The 24,228-nt window shown below is 37.1% G+C and overlaps 1 long non-coding RNA gene across 1 annotated transcript in view; it reads left to right on the top strand.

The window, feature by feature from the left end:
- LOC131920551 (uncharacterized) overlaps positions 1-23,483 on the top strand; it is a 38,064-nt gene extending 14,581 nt beyond the window's left edge. The window contains exon 3 of the long non-coding RNA XR_009381699.1: positions 23,315-23,483. This is a non-coding gene — a long non-coding RNA (uncharacterized LOC131920551). The remainder of the gene's footprint in view (positions 1-23,314) is intronic.
- The last annotated feature ends 745 nt before the right edge of the window (positions 23,484-24,228 follow it).

Raw genomic sequence — 24,228 nt, 5'->3', positions numbered from 1 at the left:
TACTGCATCTGCCTCCGTAAAAGGCAGGTGTTAGGACATTTCCCATTCGTTCACTGCACTTATATCTGCTCTGCCTTTGATAGCAACAGCATAAGCACACTCTCAGTAGTATTAATTTCCTGACAACAACTTCGATTACTTCCGCATCTTGCACCTTTTCTCTGTAATGCAGTCTGAAGTGTCGTAAGCACTCCTAATATGCTTAGAACTCTGTGATTAGATACATCTGTACCTCTAAGAATGTTTGATTTCAAAAAAACAGTGTATTAGTGTAAGACAATACAAATAATATTAATAGCGTTTTAGATATTTGTGGTTTTTTTTTTTTTTTTACTGTAGTAGTCTCAAAAAATCTTAGCCCCTATAGAATGTAATTATTGCAGCAACAATGTGCTGTCTTGGGACCTGTAAGTGTTTCTTTTCCCCCAAAACACAAAAATAGACAGCGTCCTTATACTCCTGAGTGTACAGTCCTAAATTTAACTTTGAGAGTTGTAACTCTTCCTTCTGGATCTCTAACATTTAACCTATACACATTATAACCTTTAAAGTGATTGGGGTTTTTGTTTTGTTTTATTTTTACTTATTTATTCCTCTTCAAATTACACAGTTCTAAATGGTTTGTCTTGTGGTAATGCCTAAGTAAACTAAGACCTGGAAGTGAATCTGCTTATGTAAATAAATGAAAAAGAACGACTGTTTCTTATACACAGAACAGTCTCTTTGACGTGTATTTTGAAAGGAAAACTAGAAGGTGGAAGAACAGATTTTCCTAGCATCAGTTTGATGTGTAACTTTGGACATGCCACTTAATTTCTCTTTGTCTCAGATTCTTCATCTGTTAAACAAGAGAGAAAATTAAATGATTTATAAAGGTTAATGTCACCTTTCATATCTACCATCTGATTCGAATCTTTATTCAAATGAATTAAAGTGGCAAGTTCAGAAATCATCTTTGAGATTTGATGTGATGGTTCACGTAAGGTTTTGTTGGAAGGGAGGCTGGGACCTGCATCTTGGTTTATTATTATTATTTTTTTTTTAAAAAAGGCTCTAACTAAATCTAGGGCTGGTTGAATCTGACAGCTTGTTCTGCAAATGACACTATTACTTGAAGCAAGCATTAGGCCATATTTGGAAAGTATCTGAAGCGGCAAAGCAAAGTAGATTTTGTTATGGCTTTATTTAATGCCCTGCTTCAGAAAAATTCCAAATCAGTTTCATTAAATTTAAACACAGACATGTTTAAAACTTGGTAAAGACGATAATGAACAATGATCATTTCTCTACCTATCTGGTACAGACAGTCTGCAAAGTTCCATGATAAGATTTAACCTACTCAACCTTGAAACAAGTGAGTTCAAGTACATGCTGGTCAAATGTCTCAAAATCAGAATCAGATTATTCTCAGTCTCTTTTTAAAAATCTTTTCTTAAAAAAAAAAAAAAGGAAGAAGGAAAAGAAAAAACTAGAGGTATATGCAAGAGAACAGGAAGGAGAATGTAAAACTCTACGCACCAATCATGTGTACTACTACAGATGAGAAAAGAATGTCCGAACTTCCATTCCACCTTGATGCTCTACTTAAAATTACACATACAACAGATCCTCTCCAGCTGCCAGCACCAAGTCTGTAATGAACAGAGAGACTCAGTGCACAGTCTCTTATCACTGCAGCTCCCTCGGGGACAAAAATATCGATCTCTTTCATTGAATAAATACTAAAGTAACAACAAGAATCCATTATGTCTGACCTAACAAGAATTTTTAATTGAACAAGATACTGTCTGGATGCTCAAGGAAGAGTGGATACACTATCACTTTCTATCCTCTCCTTTAAAGCTCTAAGTTTAAAGGGCAAATAATGAATGAATTAACAAAATTACCCATTTTCAAAAGCACTCTCAAAATACATCCTACTAGCTGGAAACAAAGTCGTTTTTATCCTCCCCCAGATTTGATCACTTATTTTCCATGGTTTAAAAGCAAGGAAGAGTCATGCCAGCAATGAGGTATTAAACAAATTCTGCATACATCATTAATAGAAGAAATTAAGATAGATTAATAACTTCTTCAAAACATCACACTTGTGTCAGACAAACAGCTCAGGTCCAAGAAATTCTTTAAACTTTATTAGGCCCTAGGCAAAAACAAGCACATTTCCGGAAAATGTCTATTTGGCTACATGAACCAGCCAAGATAAGAGGAGACACTTCTGAGAGGAAGTTCTGTATTCTGCTGGGATACACAGGCGAAAGTTTGAATCTAGAGAAAGCTTCAACTGTGTCTTTTCACCGAGATGCACAAGTTTTTGTAAGCCAGTCCCCGAGAAGAAGGAAAGAGAATGGAAGAGCCTTTGTTTTCTTTCACATTTCTGCCTCTGACTTTACAAAATGGCAGGATCCCTGCAGACCCGGCTAGTAACATCCACTCATCTGAGTTGTTCACTTAAGCCTGTGCTGTTATACTAATGACAGCATTTGAAGAAACTCAAATCAGAAGAACGAGAAAACTGACATGTGGTACAAAGGAATCAAACCCAGGAAAGCCCCGCTCCCCAAGCAAACGCAGACTGAGAAATGAGAGCGAGGCTCCTGCAAGTGAGCCGGTCTCACGGTCAGGGAAAGTGCAGAGGTGTGCCAAGTACTTGCATTCATGACTTAACTCTGCAGACACACAGGTTAGAATGTGAGGCTTATATTATACACGGGCATTGTTCATACAAAGGATTACATTCCAGTAGAGTTAAATTTAAATTTCCACTTACGACTATAAATTATTTCATTTATTGAACTTGTTTGAGCCTCCCTATTGTGAATTTCTTTTACATTTATTTATTTATTTATTTATTGAGAAGGTACCCACATGCTGTGGTACACATGTTACAAATATTTAGAAAAAAATATTAATTCAAAATGAAGTTGAAAAGCGCTTATTAGTATATTTTAATCATCAAAATGGTAATTACGAACACTAACTTTTCACTAAATTTCCTATGATTTAATTCTTAAATAACAATGATGTGAGTGGTTTATTTATCCATGGGTTACAGCGGTTGTTACTGAGCTACTCTTATGTAGATTTTAAAAGATGTTTGTCTCTGTTTTAAAATACATTTGTTAGAATAAAGAATAACATTAAATTCTAAATTATTAAAATTAGAAAAATCACTCACTTCAAATTCTTACTCCTATATTCTTTCACGTATGAAATAAAGTTGGAAATACACAAATTTCAATGGAAGGCCACAGAAGAATATTTTCTACTGACAAATTCTGCCCATTAACATCAGGTAAGTGAACAGTGAGTCAGTGCAAGATATGAAAGAAAGTTCTCTGTCTCCCACAGAAATCAGGTTACAACTAAATAGTTTTTTCTTAATGACTAGAACCTCCCTCTCCCTATTAAGCAATCCAAATAAAAGCCAGGCTGGTTCCACTATATGAGCATGTATGAACACATTTAACTAAGTGCATTTTTAATATTTATCAATTTTATGTATATGAGTGCTATGCCTATAGTATGTGTACCACATTCCTAGGAAGGTTAGAAGGCATCAGACCCCCCCGGAACTAGAGTTATGGATGTTTGTGAGCCACCATGTGGGTGTTGGGAACTGAACAAAGGTCCGCTACAAGAGCAACAAGCGCCATTAATCTCTAAGCCCTATCTCTCCAGACCTGACATTCTAAAAATTAGTGTATTAGTAAAGCTTAGAGAAGCCTAGATGATAGGGCTCTAGCTAAAGTAATCCCACAGCCAAAAATTTCATGAAATGAAGATCCAAATTCAGGTTCAGAAAAAAAACCTTAAGATAAAACCCTAATGTGTAATAGTGTAGGTGGCTAGAGGAAGCAGGAAGGTCAGAGAATCTCCAGGAGCAGAATCACGTTAGAATCATGATAGATACGTTGTCTACGGTGGCAAAAGATACTGTTGAGTTTGTTATCAAGATGTACATGTCTGAGTAAAATTTTACAGATACATAAAGGCTTTAATTAAATGTCTAAGTTAACATGTCAGGATTTCATATTTAATTTATACTACCATGGGGAATTTTTCTAAAACATCAATGCACATTGACATATGCATTTTGCAAGGTAGAAGGAAACGATATATTCCAAAATGCAAATATTAAAGACTGTAATTTGTAATGCTTAAATTGGATCAAAGGTCAAAAAGTCATCAAATGAAGCTAATTTTGCACATTATCTTACTCTTTGCGCCAGGGTCTCCCACTTTCTGGAAGTAACTGACCTCCATAATATGTTGTAATGCTTTTATCCAAAAGACCAGCTCAGCTCAGTACTTTCAGTTATTCATCATTACAGAAGGCCAGAAATTTTATAACTAGCCCATGTTAGCCAGTTATCTCATTTTTTTCCTGCACTAAGGAAACTACTTATGACTTTGCATCCTTTAGTCTTTGATTATATACAGCTTTTTACCCAGGCCAATTACAAGTGGTTTACACAAGAAAATAAACACACTACATTCTTCTCCTGCACTTCAAAGTCCCGGTACTTAACTACTTTCCTCCTGTTAATTGGACCAAAGAGATAAAAAGTGACTCCTGCTATTATAACATGGAGTTAAAAAAAAATACAGAAAACGAAGTCAGAGTAATCAGGTGTAATGCTCCTCCTGCCACAATGCAGGAAAAAAGTCACTAAATTGGAACTATGTGGGCAAGGATCTGAACTGTGTACAAGATAATAAAGGTCTTCAGCAGACAATGAAGTTTCTTTTTATCAAAATCTAATACTCATTACTAGTTTTTAGCAAGCTTTTCTTTGGTAGATTCTAATTTCTCAGTGGTTTGGAAATATTAATCAAGTTGATACAAATAACAAAACCCAGTTCAAGTAGTCTGTGCAAGCACAGTAGTTGATAACCAATACTTAAAATCAATGAGTGTGTTTCCTTCTTTGTTCTTTTGTGGGGCTGCGGATCAACAGTAGGATCTCACATGTGACAGACAAACAGTAAAACTGAGCTATGTTCCTATCCCCCAAATGAGCATGTTTGGACTTTTTAAGATTTCTCTCGACCTTTTGATGGGTGATGTCATTCTGTATGCTGTGAATGTGTTACTCTGATTGGTTGACAAATAAAGTTGCTGGGCCAATAGTGAAGCAGAATAAGGTTAAGTGGGACATTCCAACTAGAGAGAGAGGAAGGGGAAAGGCAGACCTGGGAGAAGCTGCCAGCTGCTGCCAGAAGAAGCAAGATGTAAAGTACCGGTAAGCCGCAAGCCACGTGGCAAATTATAGATTTATAGAAATGGGTTAAGCTATAAGAGCTAGCCAGCAAGAAGGCTGCCATGGCCATAGTTTAAAAATAAAATATGCCTGTGTGTGTTTATTTGAGACCTACCCGCTGAGGGACACGGGTGGGAGAGATTTCGCAGGACTAGAGAAAACTTCTGGCTACAACCTTTCTGCATTTAGATGTGAAGATCCTGTAATCCCAATACTTTTTTGTCAGTTATTTGTGGCGAAAAGTAAGGCTTTCCAGATAGCTAGCTACAGCTACGCAGGGTGATAAACCTTCACTCAACTGCAGATTAACCTGACCTACCACAGTGACCATTCTAGCTTATTCCAGTATTTACTCCAGAGGCTTTAGGTATTATTGTTTCCAGACATAACCCTATACTTGCAACACATTGTATCCTTTCTCATCCTCCACATTCTAGACAACGCAGAAGATAAACAACAGAATTTCAGTAATTGCACTACTCTCTTAGGTTAAGTGCACAACTCTAAATGATAATTCTCCATTTTATTAGAAAATAGTGTATTTGACATTTCCTAATGCTTTCCATGCACAGTACCTGTCCTCATGGATTCACAACTTGACACAGAAAGTACAACTTCAAGTAAGACACACTGGATTTAACTTTATTGTATATAGAGGGGTATAACTATAGAAAGGAAAGCAAGAAGTGGAGAATCTGAATTTTCATGTTGTGTACACAGCATCCTTCAGAATTCATGTGTCTCAAAGGCCTTGTTTTATTACATCTTTCAAAGTGTGTAATTACTCTAAGCAAAATCTAAATCTAGATTTTTGGTTCTTTACTACATTTGGCTATCTGGGATTCTGACTGTGGGGAAGGTAGTTTAATAAAAGGTTAATTAACACAGCTGTGGCCTACATGGAACATTTTCTAGGCTAAGATGATTTCAGTTCAGCTCCCTGAAAAAAAAAATCAGTTGACTGGAATTCTTGGCTTTCTCCCAGGCAGTTTCTTGAAAAGGTTACCCAGCTTAATTGAATGAAAGCAGAGTCTGCAACCATCAACAATTATCTATAGAGCAATACTTGTTATTAGGCTGAATAAAATGAAAGGTAGAAACCAACCACAATTATTTGTGGAGCAGTTTAGTTCTTAATACTGGCCAGATTAAGAGCATCTGCTACTACTGTGAAATTTTCCTAAAAAAATCTAGTTCCTCCTGGCATAAAGACACCACACAAAGATTTATGTATTTGAACAGTCTGCTAAAAATGACTTCTATTTATTTAGAAACTATCACAATTAACTAATTAACCTGGAAGAAACGAGAAAATCTACACAGAACTGAAACTTGATTCCCTCGTATATTTTATCCACAGTGATGAAGCCAGCACACACACACACACACACACACACACACACACACACACACACACACACGCAGAGTTGGCTCTTGTCTAGTCACTGCTTTATGATGACTCTGCTACCTGCCATTTCAGTACTTAACATCTTCTTGGTCTGTCCCAGAAACTCTCTCGGTTCATTTGGACGCCACAATTCTGATGCACAAAATGTGAAATGACTAAGTGATATAATCACAGTGGCATGGCACAGGCAGTCCCAGTCCACACCATGCATCATTTCAGTAAGGCATTTTGTTGGGAACACAGTGCAGACAATGCCACTCAATGAGTAGGATTCAGAAGCATGGGCACTTTCCCTCTTACACTGGGCTTAGTCATTTTAAAACACTTTCCCAAGTCTCCTCGACTAGCAATAACGACTCTGTGACTGACAGCCAATTACAGTTATTAAAAGGATTACGTCCCAACCACTGGGACTCTCAATTTTGATAGCAGCCCAAGATTTTGAATGCTAAAGTAAATTTAAACATTTCTTTGAATTTTATCTGAGTAAATCAGATTTATGTTTACAGCAATGCTCAATTTCTGTTACATATTTTACATATTGTAAAGTTCATTTCAATTTTTTTCCATTTGATAATGCTATCAAACATATTAGGAAACATACAGCAGAAAACAAAAAGGATTGTTTCTTCAATGGCTTCACATTTGTATAACTTAATATAGCAATTTCTCCTAAATGAGTAAATGTATCAAGACTCCATTCAACAGTTTTTAAATATCAAATGTGTTGTTTCATGTGTCCTAGAGTCTAAACTCATATAAATAGGCACAATTTATAATATAACTGTACATTATTTTCTAAAACTCCTTCTGCGAGCTGAGATGCTCATGGTTAGATAAGAAATATGTATAAAGACATTTCTGATGATTGATTTTCAGCAGTTTTTTTTTTATTTTTAACGAAAGCTATAAATCCATCAAAAGACCAAAGTGTGTAAGTCATTCCACATTACTCAAAGTCAAAAAAGACAAGAGTTTTTGATTCTCTGAGGAAATGGTAGAAATGTATAATTAAAAATGAAACTACAAAGAGGAAATCGAAGTCCTCAACCCTATTTTCTCTCTTACAGGTAAATTCCCTTAGCCCTGATGATTATAGAGTAAGTATGACTATGTACAGGTCAGAGCCCAGAATAGGGACGATGATGGTGAGAAGCCAGAGAAGTTCCAGCTACCATCCCACACAAGCTCAGTTTAGCATAAGGCCTAACAAGGGCGATGACTAACGCACTGTTCAGAGAATGTAAAAGTAAATGGCGCCCATTTAAAAAAAAACAGAAAAATGAGTGAAGTAAAGAATAACATGGTAGTGAGTTTGGTACTAGTTCCTGATGATAAAACTAAAATATAAATAAGGTAAAAGTAACATTTACCGTGAAACAGATTTCTAGTGAAGAAATGCAGACAGTGAGCATACTGGATTTCACACAAAACACATTAAGACATGTAAACTGCAGCATATATGTATGATATATGCATAATGTATGAGAAAGAAAAATATAATGCTGTATTCTCAAAGACCATCGTCATACCACATGGTGTGACACTGATTAAAAAATGGCTTTAGCTGTTGTATATTAAATATAATCTTCTTAGGTAAGTCTTGACTCCAGGGTACCACCTTCAACACAGGATGATGCTGAAAGTCAAACTTCTAAATAAGCCACATCAAGCCCTTCTCTCATCTCTGTTTTCCCTCCATAGTGTCTTCTTTCCCTGACATCTCTACCTTCTCTTGAAGTCTGAGGTATAGCCTGGCTGAACTCAGCTTTTTGAAAGACTGGTACCCTGAGGTTTGGATCTTCACATGTGTTTCCTTTCACCTCAAATACTTTGTTTTCATTCTTTGTATGGCAAACCCTACAGTCTTTCAGAATTCACTATAAATATTTATTCTCCCAAAAGGATATGTTGTCTTCGGGAAGGTTTAAGCATCCTTACAAATACAATACTGTAACACCATGTTATGTGTTGTAAATTTAATCATAATTCTTTAGTCAATCATTTGCCTTTCCTTCAGGACCACAATACATACACCCAATCAATTTCAAAATATCAGTAGTTTGAGTCATTAAGTCACCTTAGTAACTCAATACATTTATATACTTTTCTCTTAAATTTGAAGAAAGATATGTTTTAATTGTTTAACATTAGAAAGTTCCCAAGCAGATCTGAGTTCAAGTCAGTCAAATTTGTATGTGCCAAAATACATTCTGGGCCAGTGATTCTGCCAATCACTTTTAGTGCAATTTATTTAAACTTTATTTAACCCTTCTGATATTCACATATATGGATATGAAAATAAAGTAACATTAAATAGCCTTTCCAAAGTCAGAAAGATGCAGGTTCCAAATTAATATTTAATGACACACTATGCATTGTCAGACTCTGATTTTTATATCACACTTTACTTCTAACACAAACTATAATCTTTACTCTCAATTTACGCTATTATTTATGGATAAGTGAATTATGGATAGTGATAAACAGTTTTCTACATTTTAAAATGTCTTGATTAAATGTTTTAATACATGAAGACAACAAAGTATGCATAGTTCATTTTAGTCTTTATCTGTACTATCTCTTACTTATATGAAATGCTTCAGATATTCTGCAATCCTTTTGTATCTTTAGTGGTTTCTTACTCAACAAACCATCCTGAACTATCTAAAACATACTGTTCTCTACTGCCTGTCACCATATATGGTAACATTTATGCTAGGTTTATCATATATTTTGACACAATCATAAATGTCCCATAGATACAAGTAAAATTTGAAGTTCCATTTTTATACTTCTTTGCAAGTCCCTGAAGCCTCTAGTATAGTCTTAGATATCAAATATTTATTCAAATGTTTCCTAAATTGAGTCATAAAGTAATGATTTTTGAAGCTGTAGGAAAGGGAAATCTAATATGTCACACAGCTGTGCCTGGGAAGCCTACTTGAGTCTGCATTGATTTGCATCACTGGATAATAGAATTTCTAACATTTCCAAGGAAATGTAGTATTTTAGCATATGAACACGTTCAAAGGGAAAAAAAATGTGCAGGTCTCAGAGAAAGATGCCAAGCAAACATTCCTGCCTTCCTCATTTCAGCAGGGCACTTTCTAGAGACTTGAGAGTTGAACGAAGGACTGTCTCTGAGTTCCACGAGGCTTCATGCCACACAAACACCGTGAAGACAACGCAAAATTCTCGATAGAGGGAAAATGTACTGTGCTTGGTTTGCCTGGAACCATGACTAGGTCTAACTAATTCTGAAGAGTGGTGATTTTCTTTAATGCTATCATAACATTCATGTTGATTCTTAAATGATATTATGACAGTGAGAGGATATTGGTGATGGGTGTTATTGAAATACATGTACTGTAAATCAGTTTTGAAATAAACCCAACTGGCTGGAGATGTGTAATTAGCCATATCAATAAGATAAGAGGGTGATTAAGGTATGCTTTAAATTTCAGAAAAGATGGATAGAAAAAAAAAAACTTTTATTTTAAAGTTCATATAAGGTGATGATAATATAATAACATGATCATGTTTTGACTGACTTTTGTTTCAATGTTAAAAGGCATAGTGAACTTCTGAGGGATTTAAATATTTTTTGGGGAATTAAATTTTAATACTTTTTTTTCTCCCAAAAGTGCCACCCAGAGCATACTTTTCCTCTACTACCCTGTTCACTATACCAACTGCCTAGAAAATTCTGTTTTTTTTTAATTGATATCTGCTTCATGAACTTAATGATCTCACCTGTCCATAACAGCATACACTTGTTACCAAAGGATGATTTGAAAAACGCAATGACACACAGCACTAGTTAGAAACCACAAATACTCAAGCTATTGTTTTAAATCATTGTTTCCCTTTTTCTCCCCCAAACTTGGAAGTAACAAGGTTTTTGTCCTATAGAGTTAAGTGTTGGAATAAGGTCAGTTTCTTGACATCGTGATCTATCATAGAATACAAGGATATTAGTCACAGGAGGGAACGTGTGTCAGTGATCAACTTTGGAATATGGATTTAATAAAAATACCACATCTTAATCCTCAGGAATTCAAGATATTGGGAAGGGAAATAAAGCAATGAATGTATTTGACAATGAACGTGCTTCTAAGAACTATCAGGGAAATTTGTCATTGGATTTATGGAATATACATTAAGATTTTTTCATGACATTTTCATACTCAGCTTCAAAATATGGTATTATAAATTTCCATGTGTTGACTGATGCTGAAGTTTGTGGGGTGTGTGGGGTGTGTGTGTGTGTGTGTGTGTGTGTGTGTGTGTGGTGTGGTGTGGTGTGGTGTTTGTGGTGTGTGTGGTGTGTGTATGTGTTGTGTGTGGTGTGTGTATGTGTTGTGTGTGGTGTGTGTGTATGTGCAGTGTGTGTGGTGTGTGTGGGGGTGTGTGTGTGGTGTGTGGTGTTTGTGGTGTGTGTGTATGTGTTGTGTGGTGAGTGTGTGTGCATGGTGTGTGTGGTGTGTGTATGTGTTATGTGTGTGCGTATGTGTGGTGTGTGTGTGTGTATATGTGGTGTGTGTGTGGTGTGTATGTGTGGTGTGTAGTGTGTTTGTGTGGTGAGTATGTGTGGTGTGTGGTATGTGTGTGTGGTGTGTATGTGTGGTGTGTATGTGTGTTTGTGTGTGTGTGTGGTGTGTTTATGTGTGTAGAAGAGACCTCAAGCATAAGAAATGGGGGAACCAAAATGTTATACTCTTTGTCATAGTAATATTGAATTTTGTTTTCCAAAGGCAAATTCTTTATCCATAAATAAAAATGACAGAATATGAGACTACAGGCAGTCAAATATGCTTCACATTTAACTGGTTTTGCATTTTTAAAGTGTGACTTTAATCTTTGATGTCCTCAGTCTTCCTCAGAATTTATAAACCCAGCTGATTTCAAGACTGTATTTAATGGATTGGAAATATTAACATAAAGTGAATCATTGGCTAAGCAAAAGAAAAATGCTGCCTTCCATGTGAATTTTTTATTTACTAAATCATAATATTTAATACAAAAAATAAAAAAGCCAATCCTCAAAAAGATTTAAATGGTATTCTTAAAAATGCCTAACACTGAAAAAAAAATGCCTAACACTTTTATTGGCTCATGTATGAGGGGGGAAAAGATGGTAATTTTTAGTACTAGTGCAAAAAAGGAAAACCCTCTTAGTTTTCTGGAAATGTAGTCAGTTCTGAATTTACTACTAAATTCTCTACCAGCTAAATTAAAAAAAATAGAAACGATACTACAGCCTAATGCAATGGTCAAATGTATGCATAATAAAGAAGATGCAAACTTCTGAGAGTAATGATTTAAGATAACACAAAGCATAAAAAGGCAGTTACACTGTCTCATGCAAAGACAATGACCACCTGAATAACAACACACACAAAAAAGTAAGTTAGAAGAAAAAAGTATTCCTATCCACTGGACAAATTTTCTAAGGAAATACAAAAGAGATCCAACCATTAAAGTTAGTCCTTGAAAGTACAAAAAAGACTGAGGGAGAGTAGAAAGAATGAATGCAGGGTGGCTCAGACAACCGCATTTTCAACTTGCAAAAAGAGAGAGTAGTCAAGTCTTCAAATTACCTGTAAAGGGTTTGCATTCTAGTCTTAAAAGCTTCTATAACAACGTACCAGGGGAAGGTTTGTACAATTCTAGGAAAGAAATTATAGCTTGCTATGTGCTACCTTGGGTTTCACAAACCACCAGTTAATTCAAATGAAGTAATAAGAGATGCACAGCATTAGGATAATGAGTGACACTTCTGAGTTAAGATTAGTTAAACTTAAGATTACCATGCACGTAATCAGGCCATCTAATTTCCCCTTCACTGTTCCTCCTTACAACAGTAATGCTGATGGAAAAGTAAAGATGTCTAACAGACATCTATGAAAACACAGTAAAACAATTTTCATCTCTCCCTCAGAATATAAAATTAAAAAGTTATCAGTAAGCACAATTCTAACTTTTCCAAACCCATCAGATACACATAACAAGAGAATAAGGAAGATACAGTCCTCCTAGGTTCAACAATTGGCAGGATCGTTTATGACAATGTTGTCTGTGAAATGGAAGACACAGAAATCAAATCAGATGTGGTAGAGCAGTGGTTCTCAACCTTCCTAATCCTGTGACCCTTTAAAACAGTTCCTCAGGTGGTGCTGACCCCAACCATAAAATTATTTCGTTGCCACTTCATAACTATCATTTTGCTACTGTTGCGAATCATGAATCATAATGTAAATATCTGATATGCAGGATATCAGATATGTGACCCCTATGAAAGGGAACTCATAGGTTATGAACCACTGTGCTAGACTTTGTATGCGGAGTATTTGCCAAAGTTCATTTATTGACTTCTAGGCCTGTTGTGAGAGTAGAGCTATGGGTAGGTACTGCAACCTTTAGATAATGAGATCAAGAGGAAGGTATTTATGGTTTAGCATATGGCTTCAATGGAGTTACAGATCCCTTTGCATCTTCCCACCAAGGTAAGCGTTTTTCACATCTCCATGGCTACCATAACACCTGTAATAGGACCAAACGTTGTGTCAAGAGCAGGAACAAGGCTAGGAAAGGTGTGGGGGAGGACGGACGAAGGGAGGGGTGATGGAGGGGAGGGAAGGAGGGGAAGAAGGAAGGAGGGATTTTTACAAATGAAATGTGACTTGCTGGTAAAACAGAAGAGCTCTGTTGGACACGATGCTACACTGCTACAATCCCATCACTCTAGAGCCTGAAGCAGTAGAATAATAAATTTCTGACCAGACAGAGTTTCACAGCAAAACTTGCAAGGTGAGGAGTGGCAGGTGAGTGGATGACCAGGAGATAAATTAATTTTGGATGCCTATCAATCTGATGTTGGTTCAGGAGATAAAAATTACTTCGTGAACTTAAAGAGTATGATAGCGGCTGCTTAACTACTAAGGGACCTTTGCCAAAATCCAAGAATAATTATAGTTTCCCGGCATGTTCATACCTGTGTAACTCTGCAGTTCAGAGTAAGTGGAAATCCCCAAGGGGTGGGAGCTGATCCAGGGAACAATTCAATGATTCAAAACTGAATATCCTGGGCAGCAAAGGATCAGTAGAATGTCTCTCTCTCTCTCTCTCTCTCTCTCTCTCTCTCTCTCTCTCTCTCTCTCTCTCTCTCTCTTCCCCCCTCCCCCGCCGCTCTCTCGCTCTCTCCCTCCCCCTCCTCTTCCCCCCTCCCCCTTGCCCCTCCCTCTGTGTGTGTGTGTGTGTATGTTCCTGTCTCTGTTTCCTCTTCCTTTCTCAACTTTTTCCTTCTCTTTTCTTCTCTCTCTCTTATTCAAATTCTAAAATACTGACAGACAGCATTAAATAGTTGGAATCTTTCATAGAAAAACTGTGTGTTTCAGGTTTCTAAGATACAGTCTCGGGATTTGGAGACAGGAGTACAGTAGCTACCTCAGTAATCAAGGGCACATACTTGAGGCTTTAAAATGTGAGAGTCTAGTTTCACCAACATCAAACAGCAGACGGGCACTCCTCTAGAATGAGAGTGAAAGGTGATTCTGTCAACATTTTCTTCACTGGGACTTCATTCAAAGATTCTGAATGTAAGTGCTTGCCTGCAGCTGGGGAAGGTACCATGAGGTTGAACAGTGGTTGAAACAGGAAGGGCTGAAGGCAGAAGAACTTCCCTTTTGGAACCACTAATGTCTATGATATCTCTCAATAGTGTATGCTACACTCCGATTAACAACACTGCTTACATTCTGAATTGTGCGAGGTTACAAACAGAATTAGAAGCTTAATTTTAGAAAAGTATTCAGTCACGGAATCACAGCAATCTTGAGCTACAAAAGTCCTTGGAGACTAACTGGTTCAATTCTAACAGATGTAAGAAATTATGAATTTAAAGGTAAATTTTCAAACTTCATCTTAATTATAAATTATGAAATGATTCTTTAATAAATTGAGCAATCTATAAGCCTAGTGGTATTGATCAGGAAGGGCCTGTGTATTTATTCAATCTAAAGGCACATATATATGAGTGAACTGAGCATATAAACACTGTTCTGCCATCAAAAACTAAGACTCTTCTTCATTCTTTTGGCTCTCAACCCTGCAGCCCAGTCAGGAAGCTTTAATGAATACTCATGGGGAACCTACAGCACAAAATATTCCCCGGCCTATTTGGAAATGAAACAATAGTCCCTCTTGGAATTAAATCTTTGGTGCAAAGATTTTCCTGTCTTTTTCCCCAGCAAATGAGTATCATGTTCACCACTGGAGAGACGACACCAGTTACTTACCCCCAATGAGTAGACAGAGTAAACACCCATGAGGTTTGAGACAGTCAGGGAGCCAGATAATGAATGTGCTATTCATAGTGCAAAGACAAAAGTAAGAACGAAACAAACACCGAATCTTTGCATTTTGAGAAATCCATCTCCACAAAACAAGAAAAATAGTCTTGTGCATGCGTCAGAATCATTCACATAATTTTTGCTACATTGGCAAAATTCTGGCAGGTTTAGATTGCCAAGGAAGAACATATTTTTTGCCAATCATCTTTAGACAAACATCCAGAAACAATTACCTGTAGATTCCTGACTGAAGGTCTGGGTGGCTTTTGAGAAACCAGTGAGATTCTCCAATGATTTACAAAGCTACTCACAGAAATTTTGGTGGAAGGGGTTCAGACTGAAATGCGTAACTGAAGAAATATGTGTGAAGTGCTTCCACCTAAGTGTCCTCACCTCCTTTCGTGTGGAAATGCACCCCGAAAAGGCAGGTTTACCCTGGCTATTCAGAACACGTTTAGACTCCTATTCATGCAAGCTGCTCCAGTGAGAGGTCACTTGATTCCGACAGTAGTTAATAAAAAAACAGAATTCAGCATGTTATTCAAACAACTGTGTTCTAACCCTGGTTCACATGGGAGAGGGAGATAACAACCTTAGTGAGCAGAAGTGAGTACCATCTACAAATGAATATACTGCCTTTTGTTCTTGTTTTCAATGAGTTTTTAATAAGCCTTTTGGTGCTATAATATCAGGGCTGTTTCAAAACTATCAAAACTATCAGTAACTCCATCCATGAAGGTAATTAGCTTGAAGTTTTGAGACAACTGAAATCCCAGTAGGAAACATCTAGAACACAGAGTGAACAAGTGAGCTATTAGCTGGGTTTGATGATATGCTGTAGCATCCAAATAAATAACAAGGATCAATTTGAAAAATTAATGAGGCACTCACATCTGAATAGAGTTATAACTACAACCCTTACCCTTAAACAGAACTTAAGAACAGTCAATCACAGTCATACAAAAATTTAAATCCCTTAAATATTTCTTTATAGTGAATTTGGCATTAAAAGAAATACATGAAAAATGAAACAAATGTGTCAAAATTCCTTTTGTTTTTCACATCCTTAGAGAAAACATTTGTAGTGATGTTTTATAACTTGTCAGTAAATATAGTGACAAGAATAGCGTGCTTCCTCTCATTCCTTACAGCTTTTAAAAATGTTTAAGGCTTCTTAAAAAGTTAATGAACATTTTGTAATGGACTTGACTGTCTGGTTGTATACTACGTACTTTAAAAATAGGCAACTTATTCTTCCTTTTTTTTTTTGTTTTTTTTTTTTTTGTTTTTTGTTTTTTTTTTTTTTTGTTTTGTTTTTCGAGACAGGGTTTCTCTGTGTAGCTTTGCGCCTCTCCTGGAACTCACTTGGTAGCCCAGGCTGGCCTCGAACTCACAGAGATTCGCCTGGCTCTGCCTCCCGAGTGCTGGGATTAAAGGCGTGCGCCACCACCGCCCGGCAACTTATTCTTCCTTAAAACCTTAGGAAAAGAAACGTGCATTAGTGAAAACTAAAGTTGCTTCCCCATGAGACCTTCAATAACTTTTCATGTTAAAAATAACAGTAACAATCCTAGATCTGAGTGTGTACAGTCCTGAGATTAGTAATTCTAAAAGTTGTATTGATATTATGCCTCTCAGTAATGACTTAACTTCTTGCCTATACCAGATGAACACAGTTTAGAGGATATTTTTCAAAGTAATTTATAGGAAAAAGTTCAAATTACGTGGGATTTATTCCATTCATTCTTCTGCAACGAGCAGGAGAAGGACCTTTATATATCCCCAAGTGGCTCACACTGGATCCTTATGAACTCCTTAGAACTTTTGTGTTCTCCTCTGATTCCATCAGCAGGAACCTGAATGCTCCAATAAAGAAAATATGGCAGAAATGATGCTATGGGTCTTCTGAAGAGAATTCATCAAATACCGTTCAGTTTTCCTGTGGTCACCTGGAATGACAGCTCTCTAAGTGTTTCCTCTTCCAAACACAGCTGTTAAGCTGGGAGAACTCCAAACCTCATGTCTGTACTCTAATCAGCTCAACCTGGACATGGTCCTTACATTAACACATCCCAGAGACAAGCATGTGGATAAAGGAACCTCCAGAAGATGTCAAAACCCAGAACTCTAAAGCACACAAGCACATTGGCCACCAGCCCCCAGCCCTATCATTGAAGAATGGCAAGTCCTTCATAATTGTAATTCTACACACATGCTACAAAACATAATAACGTGTGTGCTGTGTCACCCAGAAATTTGGGACTCTTTGTTATGAAGTAACTGGTAAAAACATGATTGCTTTACTTTCCTAGGCACATTTCTACAGTAATAACAGCAGCAGTAGCAGAATGGCACACTTATATCTGCCAGATACACTATTAACACTTCACATGTCTGATATCTATATACCCTACAAAACAGGCATTGTTAATGTTCCTATCTTATAGATAAGAACACTAACCCCTTGCAAGAGTATGTGCCCACCTTTGCCTCAGGGATAGAGGTAACGAATATCAGAATCAGGATCTTCTCGGAGTTACATTGGGGAACTCTAATATTAGTAACATACTGCCCATGTGGAAGAAACAAATGTGCATGCCCAACTGTGTTAATGTATCGCTAAACTTTCTTACTGTCTAGATCATCTACTAGAAGTGGTTACACCTGAATAACCTGCCATTCTTAAAAGACAGACAAATGAAAATCTCAGGCAGCAGAAACAGATGGTATAATTGTAACAGCACCACCAAAGCCACCATGTCACCACCTATCAGTCTACATATAAAGATGGCAAACAGCAAAACACAGTGATGAGCACACGAATGTGCTGGGGTGAAAAGGGCTATAATCATACTCTGTTAGAAGGATGAAGGACCTCAGATTCGCCAACGGAACTGCTCCTTCAACAAAGACACCATGGCCCTACCACTTGTCCAAGGTCCTGTGACTCTTTCCTAGACAGCATGCTGCTCCTTTATTTACAATGACTGTTTCAGTGACATTAATCATCCCTTTGTCAACGCTTTCTCCAGGTCAAAGAACAATGAATACCCTGTTCTCAGTTGTGCATATGACTTGAAGGAAAAAAAAAATGACTACAATGCAATATACAGCATTGCAGACCAGAGAAAAGGCACAGAGGTACCATTTGCAAAACAAAGCCCCTGTCAGAGGCTAAAGTAGAAGTTCACAAAATAACGTGCATCCGAGTTAAGATGCAGACTTGAAACTTCTGCTGGTTTCTTGTCCTAATAATAAACAAAGTTTTAAAGCAACCACTGCTATCTTCCTAAATCCTCATACACTAACCAGGAAGATGATGTTGTTGTTTTGTCCATTTGAAAGATAAGGAAACAGGAATCAGATTAGTAGTCTTCAAGCTCAGGAGCAAGGACCAGGATTGGAAACTGGACCTAACCTTTCCCCCAAAGAACTCATCAAGTGCTTGAGCAAGGAGCACAATTGCTAATTAACTGACTATAACCAACACCCACTTTTTGTTATCTAATGGACAACACCCTCTCTAAAGGAACACCTTCCACTCTCCCATTTAGTAGGTGGGGCTGTATTAGGAAGTCCAAGCTAATCATCTTAAGTGTTGCACAGAATTTCCTGGGAGGTGCTGATTCAGCTTTAAAACACACTCCCTTTTCCTCTCTGTTTTGCTTCCTTCCTGCAATCTGGACTGCACAGGAGACAGCTACCATACCAGAAGCTACCATATGATGCTGAAAACGAAAGTCAAGGAAAAGATGTTGAAGAAAGAGGAGAGACCAGAGTATGAGTCTCTTAAGATCATGGCTACAGCACAGAGCCACAAACTGCTCACGACAGAACTTCCTTTTCCAAAAGACAGAAATACATTTCCATGCTATTTAATTCCTTAATGTGTTTGCATTTTTGGTAAATGCCAATGAGATACAATTAAACCTCATGAATGTATTTAACAGGGTAAAAAACTGACCAAAATATTCAAAGCTCCAAAAAGTTGTATTTATACCTACCTAATAACAAACTTCACCTTATCTCATCCCCAAAGAATCCCATATGTCATTTCCAGAATGAATGTGTAAATGTGGAGATAGACATGAGGAAACTCATGGCTCAGAGTACATAATGCTAATTGGATCATACTTCAGGCAAGGTGAGATGGGCCAGGGAGCGCAGAAAAAACAGAAAAGCTGCGGAAGAATAGAAATCGCTACAGTTCACTGATGCTAAGCTGTATGCTGTGCACGTACAATACAATGAACCAAGAAATTCTACCTATTATTTACACAGTGACAGATAAAAGAAAATGAGGTGGAGCTCGATAAACAAGCTCTCTTCTAAAGTAGATTTAGACACTATTCATCCCTTTCCTTTCAGCCCAGAAGCCTGCTTAGCTGCAACTGTGAAATAAATTCCAGTCCTCAGAACATTTTGAGGAGGAATAATGTTCAAAACGGGCTCAGGCTTTCTTTGTCTTCTCTTTGAAACTGATTAGGTGTACTTTCAGATGAATAACTGGTTGGCATCTCAAAGAAGAAAGACTATTTTTAGACAAACACAAAATAGCTAATTGAAGTTGTCCAAATAACGAGAGTACTTAAGATTTGGACTCAGTATTGTAGCTGAGACCCATTATAAATACCTGGCCTGGTGGACCTACAAACAAATCATGCCGTATCAAGTTTTGATTCTTATCAAATCCTACCAAAAGACAATTGATGGTTTAATATTAACGCAACATTTTCTGTTAAGTCAAACTGATTACAAAACAGTAGTGAAATTTGTTTCTTAAACTACCTTCAAGAAACAATAAATGGACTAAGACAGTGGAAATATAATCACTGATGAGTGCTCAGGAAGTAATAGACATTAGATTCAGTGCTGGAAAGAAATGTTACATAAGCAGTAATTTAATTTAACTTTTCAATTTAAGGCATGCCTGGTCACATGCAACTCTCTGAAATGAAGCATTTCAACAACTCACCATGAGTCTGCTTTAGAAAGCAATCTGAAAATCTATAAGAGTGACAAAAAAAACTTACTGCGCAACAGCACTTTCTCTAACTGCTAACACACAGAGACGGGCAAATGAGAAGAATTCAGCTCAGTGGCCACGCTGTCCTGCACACACAGGAGAACTCGCACACCAAACCATTCAAAGGGCTTCGGATCCAGGAGCCACAGTCTTCCTGTCGAAGTCTGTCTATAGCTTAAACTTCTCCAAAACACAGTCCAGGCTGTTTTGTATAGAACAGTTTTACACTCCTTTAAAATACTATCAATTGAAACATGTCTGACATTGGCTCCTTTCTTATTAAGTCTCTGATGAAGGAAACAATTGCAAGGATAAACCTGGTGTTTCCTATGTTTTATTTTAATTTAAAAATTATATCTATTCACTAGGTATTTGTGTGGATACACTTGTGTGCACACATGTGCAACAGAGTCACGCGGCAGTCAGAGGATGACTTGCGGGAGTTGGTTCTCGTCCAGTTTGTGGTTCTGAGGGATTGAACTCAGGCCGTCAGGCTTGGCTGCAAGCACCTTTACCTGCTAAAGCCACCTCACGGCTACCTCCTCCAACACATAAAGTTTAAACAATGATTTGGACAGTCCAGTTCTCCTAACAACTAGCTCAGTGACTGTGTTTAAATCCGGAGAGAAATGATAACAGGATGGAAAGAAATTCCAATGCTGTTCTAAAGACAGCAGGCCTCCTTAGAAATTCTGCTAGAATAAGATATTAGGGGACCACTCACTGTGCATGAGCTTCAGATTTCCTCAGCTATACAGAGAAGTAATACCTAACTTCAATAGATACTATAATATATTGTCCTTCTATTATTGTCCCTGACTTGAGGGATATTAGTGTTCATTCAGACTTTTGATATCATTGTACTTATTATCTAAGAAAAATTATAAGGAAACCCAAATTATATAGGTGTTAAGGGAGTGCATTTAGATTTTGTTATACATTGAGAAATATAAAATGCTAAGATATATAAAATGATGATACACAAATGTCCTTCTGTGGTTTACTTGGAAGACTGTACAACAGGTTCAAAATACCCTGAAAAGAGTGGCTGTTTCAATGTAATTCTGAAAAAACAACTTCAGATTGCGACAATAGATGAGAATCACCTTTTGAATAATTTTTAACTCCCCTCTCAACTGATACAGATCATTTATTGACCCAAGAGTTACAATTCCTTTGTTAAAATGCTGAGTGCCTCTAGAACTTTAAGAAAAGAATGGAACATATTTATACAAGCTATGCTACACATATCATCACACAAATATATCTTGGTGTGCACTTAGGAAAGCACTCAAGACATCTATTTATGAAAGTATCATTGAGCTGCCACAGAACATCTCTTCATGTGCTGTGGTCACTACTGTGTCCTCATGATGTAGCTCATAGATGACATATTCTGAGAACTCGAAAATAGGTGCCAAATTAATGGCTAGATCAATTTAGCTTTAAAAAGTGGTTATTTGTTATGCACTGGAAGCATATATTTTCATGAGAATTTTCTTAAATATATATATACAGAAATAAATTCAAGTGTCTTCCTTCTATAAAGGAAATCTCACACCATTATATTATGATATATATTATTAATTTGAAAGGCAATATATTAATGTAGTGAGCATTTTAAATTTGTGCTGCATTACATACAATGAAGAATACCTTCCCCAAAAGCATATAATGAATGCTGGTGCTGTGCTATCAGTAACTCTATTAATAGTGAAAAGAACTAATTTCTACTTTGAACCATGAGCAGTCATATAAACACACATTGAAATCTCAATTAGAAAAAAGTAATGCTATATAGTAAAATGTGTTATAAAGTGGGTTAAATGATAGCTATATAATTCCTAGTTAGGGAACAGTAAGTCTCTTTTGCACTGGATAAAGTAAGATCAAATCTGCATTAGACTGAGCTGTCTTAAAGTCAATGATATCAAGTTCCAAAAGAAATACATACATAAATAGAAATGTATGATGAAACCGAGCCAACCTGCCCACACACCAACAAGCAGCTCTTCAACTTTGTGGGTTTTATTTTAAATAAAAACACCAATTAATGATCCTTAATATATGGAAACATAGCAATGGTTAAACTCACTCCTGATATCTGATATAAGCTGTCAGCTACCACCAAGCCTCCCCTATAATTGGTACGATTATTCACTATTCTATCAAGAACTCTTCCCCATCACCTGTTAAAAACCAGAGAGCAGCTGGGCTATTTTACGTAATAAGGGACTTGGGTTTTCAAGGCAATGAGGGAGCAGAATCAGAAGCTCTTGGCAGCTGTAAACCAACTCAAGGGCTCCACCCTTTTACTACTGAAGAAAAGTCAGCTGTTGTCCGAACAGCTGGCAAGTAGGTGATGAAAATAAGTATTACCAGCATAGTAGATTTTATGTATGAGATATCCATAGTCAGGAGGCAAAAGACAGTAACATTAAAAGATGTGATAAAAGTGGGAAAGAAACACAGAGAAAGTTCATGAGTGACAATATACAGATGCTAACAAACGGTGGCTGAACTACTTGCAGATATTACGAAATCCTGTAAACCTGAAATCTCTTTTCAAAAAATAAAGATATGTTCTAGAAGGTGCTTACTACCCTATCAGAAAGCAAGGAAGCAAATTATCATTTGAACTCCGTCCTCACTCCCTCATCTGTCTGCCACTTAATGCTATCACATTTTGAGGATGTATTCAAAATAAAGTACGATCATTATGAACAGGAAGGCATTGTGGCAAATTTTAAGATAGTTCCTCTAGCAGGAAGCGTTTTGTGAATGACATTTTTACAGGCACTGGATTGACTTAGCGAATCCAGCATAACATTAACCATGTGCCATACAATTAACAAAGAAACAATTTGAGAAGCATGGACATGGCCTTCAGTCATTTCATGTAATGCCTAACCTAACGACACACAAAACCAGCCCAAAGGAAGAAACTCACTGTGCTGGAGATAATGCCAGGGCAAGACATGGAGGAGCAAGAGGCAGACAACAGAGCTTAGTAAACTGAGGTAACAGCCAATCCTGAGTTGAAGGATGACTAGGCTTCATCTATAAAAACCTTTTAAAAGTGCATTTCAGGAAAAGAACAGCACATGCAAACACAAAGAACATGATAGATGAGAAAGGGAGCAGACAGGGAGACAGGAAGGATTTGCTGAGTTGCACTCAAGGTTCAGCGGAGGCTAAAACCCTTACATGTGTAATAGCACTGATCCACACGTCTATCTGATTTTTCTTCCACTGTCCTTGACAGACTGTCAGAGGAAGCCGAAGGAAAGAGCAAAACTGAGTGTGCTGCAGATAGAAGAGACACCGAGAAGCAGAAGAGGGAGAAACACAACGCCCAAGATGCCACGTCTTCATTGGGCACGGCACAACCCACTCACCAGTTTTCAGGGCAGTTCTTCAAATCGGCATCTGCGGAAGAGCAAGGAAAAGGAAAAGATTATGTGGAGAATGCCCTATTTAGTAAACTCTTCATTCATCTCTAAACAAATTAGTTCACAAAAAAAAAAAAAAAAAAAAACAAAAAAAAAAAAAAACACTAAGCTTAAAAGACACTAGGCAAACATGAGTGGAGGAAGAAAGAGCTGGAAAGCGGAGAGAGACACAGAAATCAGAACAGCCCTGTGACCACAGCACACATGCATGCACGGGTAAAGATTATCACTGTGTCCATCACTGTTGGCTACTGTTCAGACCCTATCCTCTATCTGCCATAGTGCAGAAGTTCCACCCTGAAAGACACTCTGCTTGAATGGGAGCCTGATTCCATCCATATGTCTCCAGTTACCCAACTCTGGGGACAGCCACTCGGATCAAGCCAGAACTGGTTGTATTTTATTCTTTCACTGCACAACAACCTGATTCAATGCTAGTTTAATTTTCTCATTAGCAGAAATTCAAACTCACATAGGAGAGTATAAAATCCATATATTTACGCATGCATATATCTGTTGTTTTATAGTAATGTAGATCTTCTTAAAAAAAAAAGAGGAAAGAAAAAAATCTGCATGTTGCCCATGATTTTGTCCAAATAACATTTACTTAGGTTCTATCAAATGGGTATTTATAAAAACAAAACATTTTAGAAGTAAAATATCGGCAGAGAGTAGATGACCTGATATACAAGCTTAATCCCCACTACTCTACTGTTTGATCAATAGA

The sequence above is a fragment of the Peromyscus eremicus genome, chromosome 10 (assembly GCF_949786415.1).
Source record: "Peromyscus eremicus chromosome 10, PerEre_H2_v1, whole genome shotgun sequence".
Lineage (NCBI taxonomy): Eukaryota > Metazoa > Chordata > Mammalia > Rodentia > Cricetidae > Peromyscus > Peromyscus eremicus.
The sequence above is the reverse complement of the archived record's forward strand: the minus strand, read 5'-3'. Positions and strand labels throughout refer to the sequence as shown.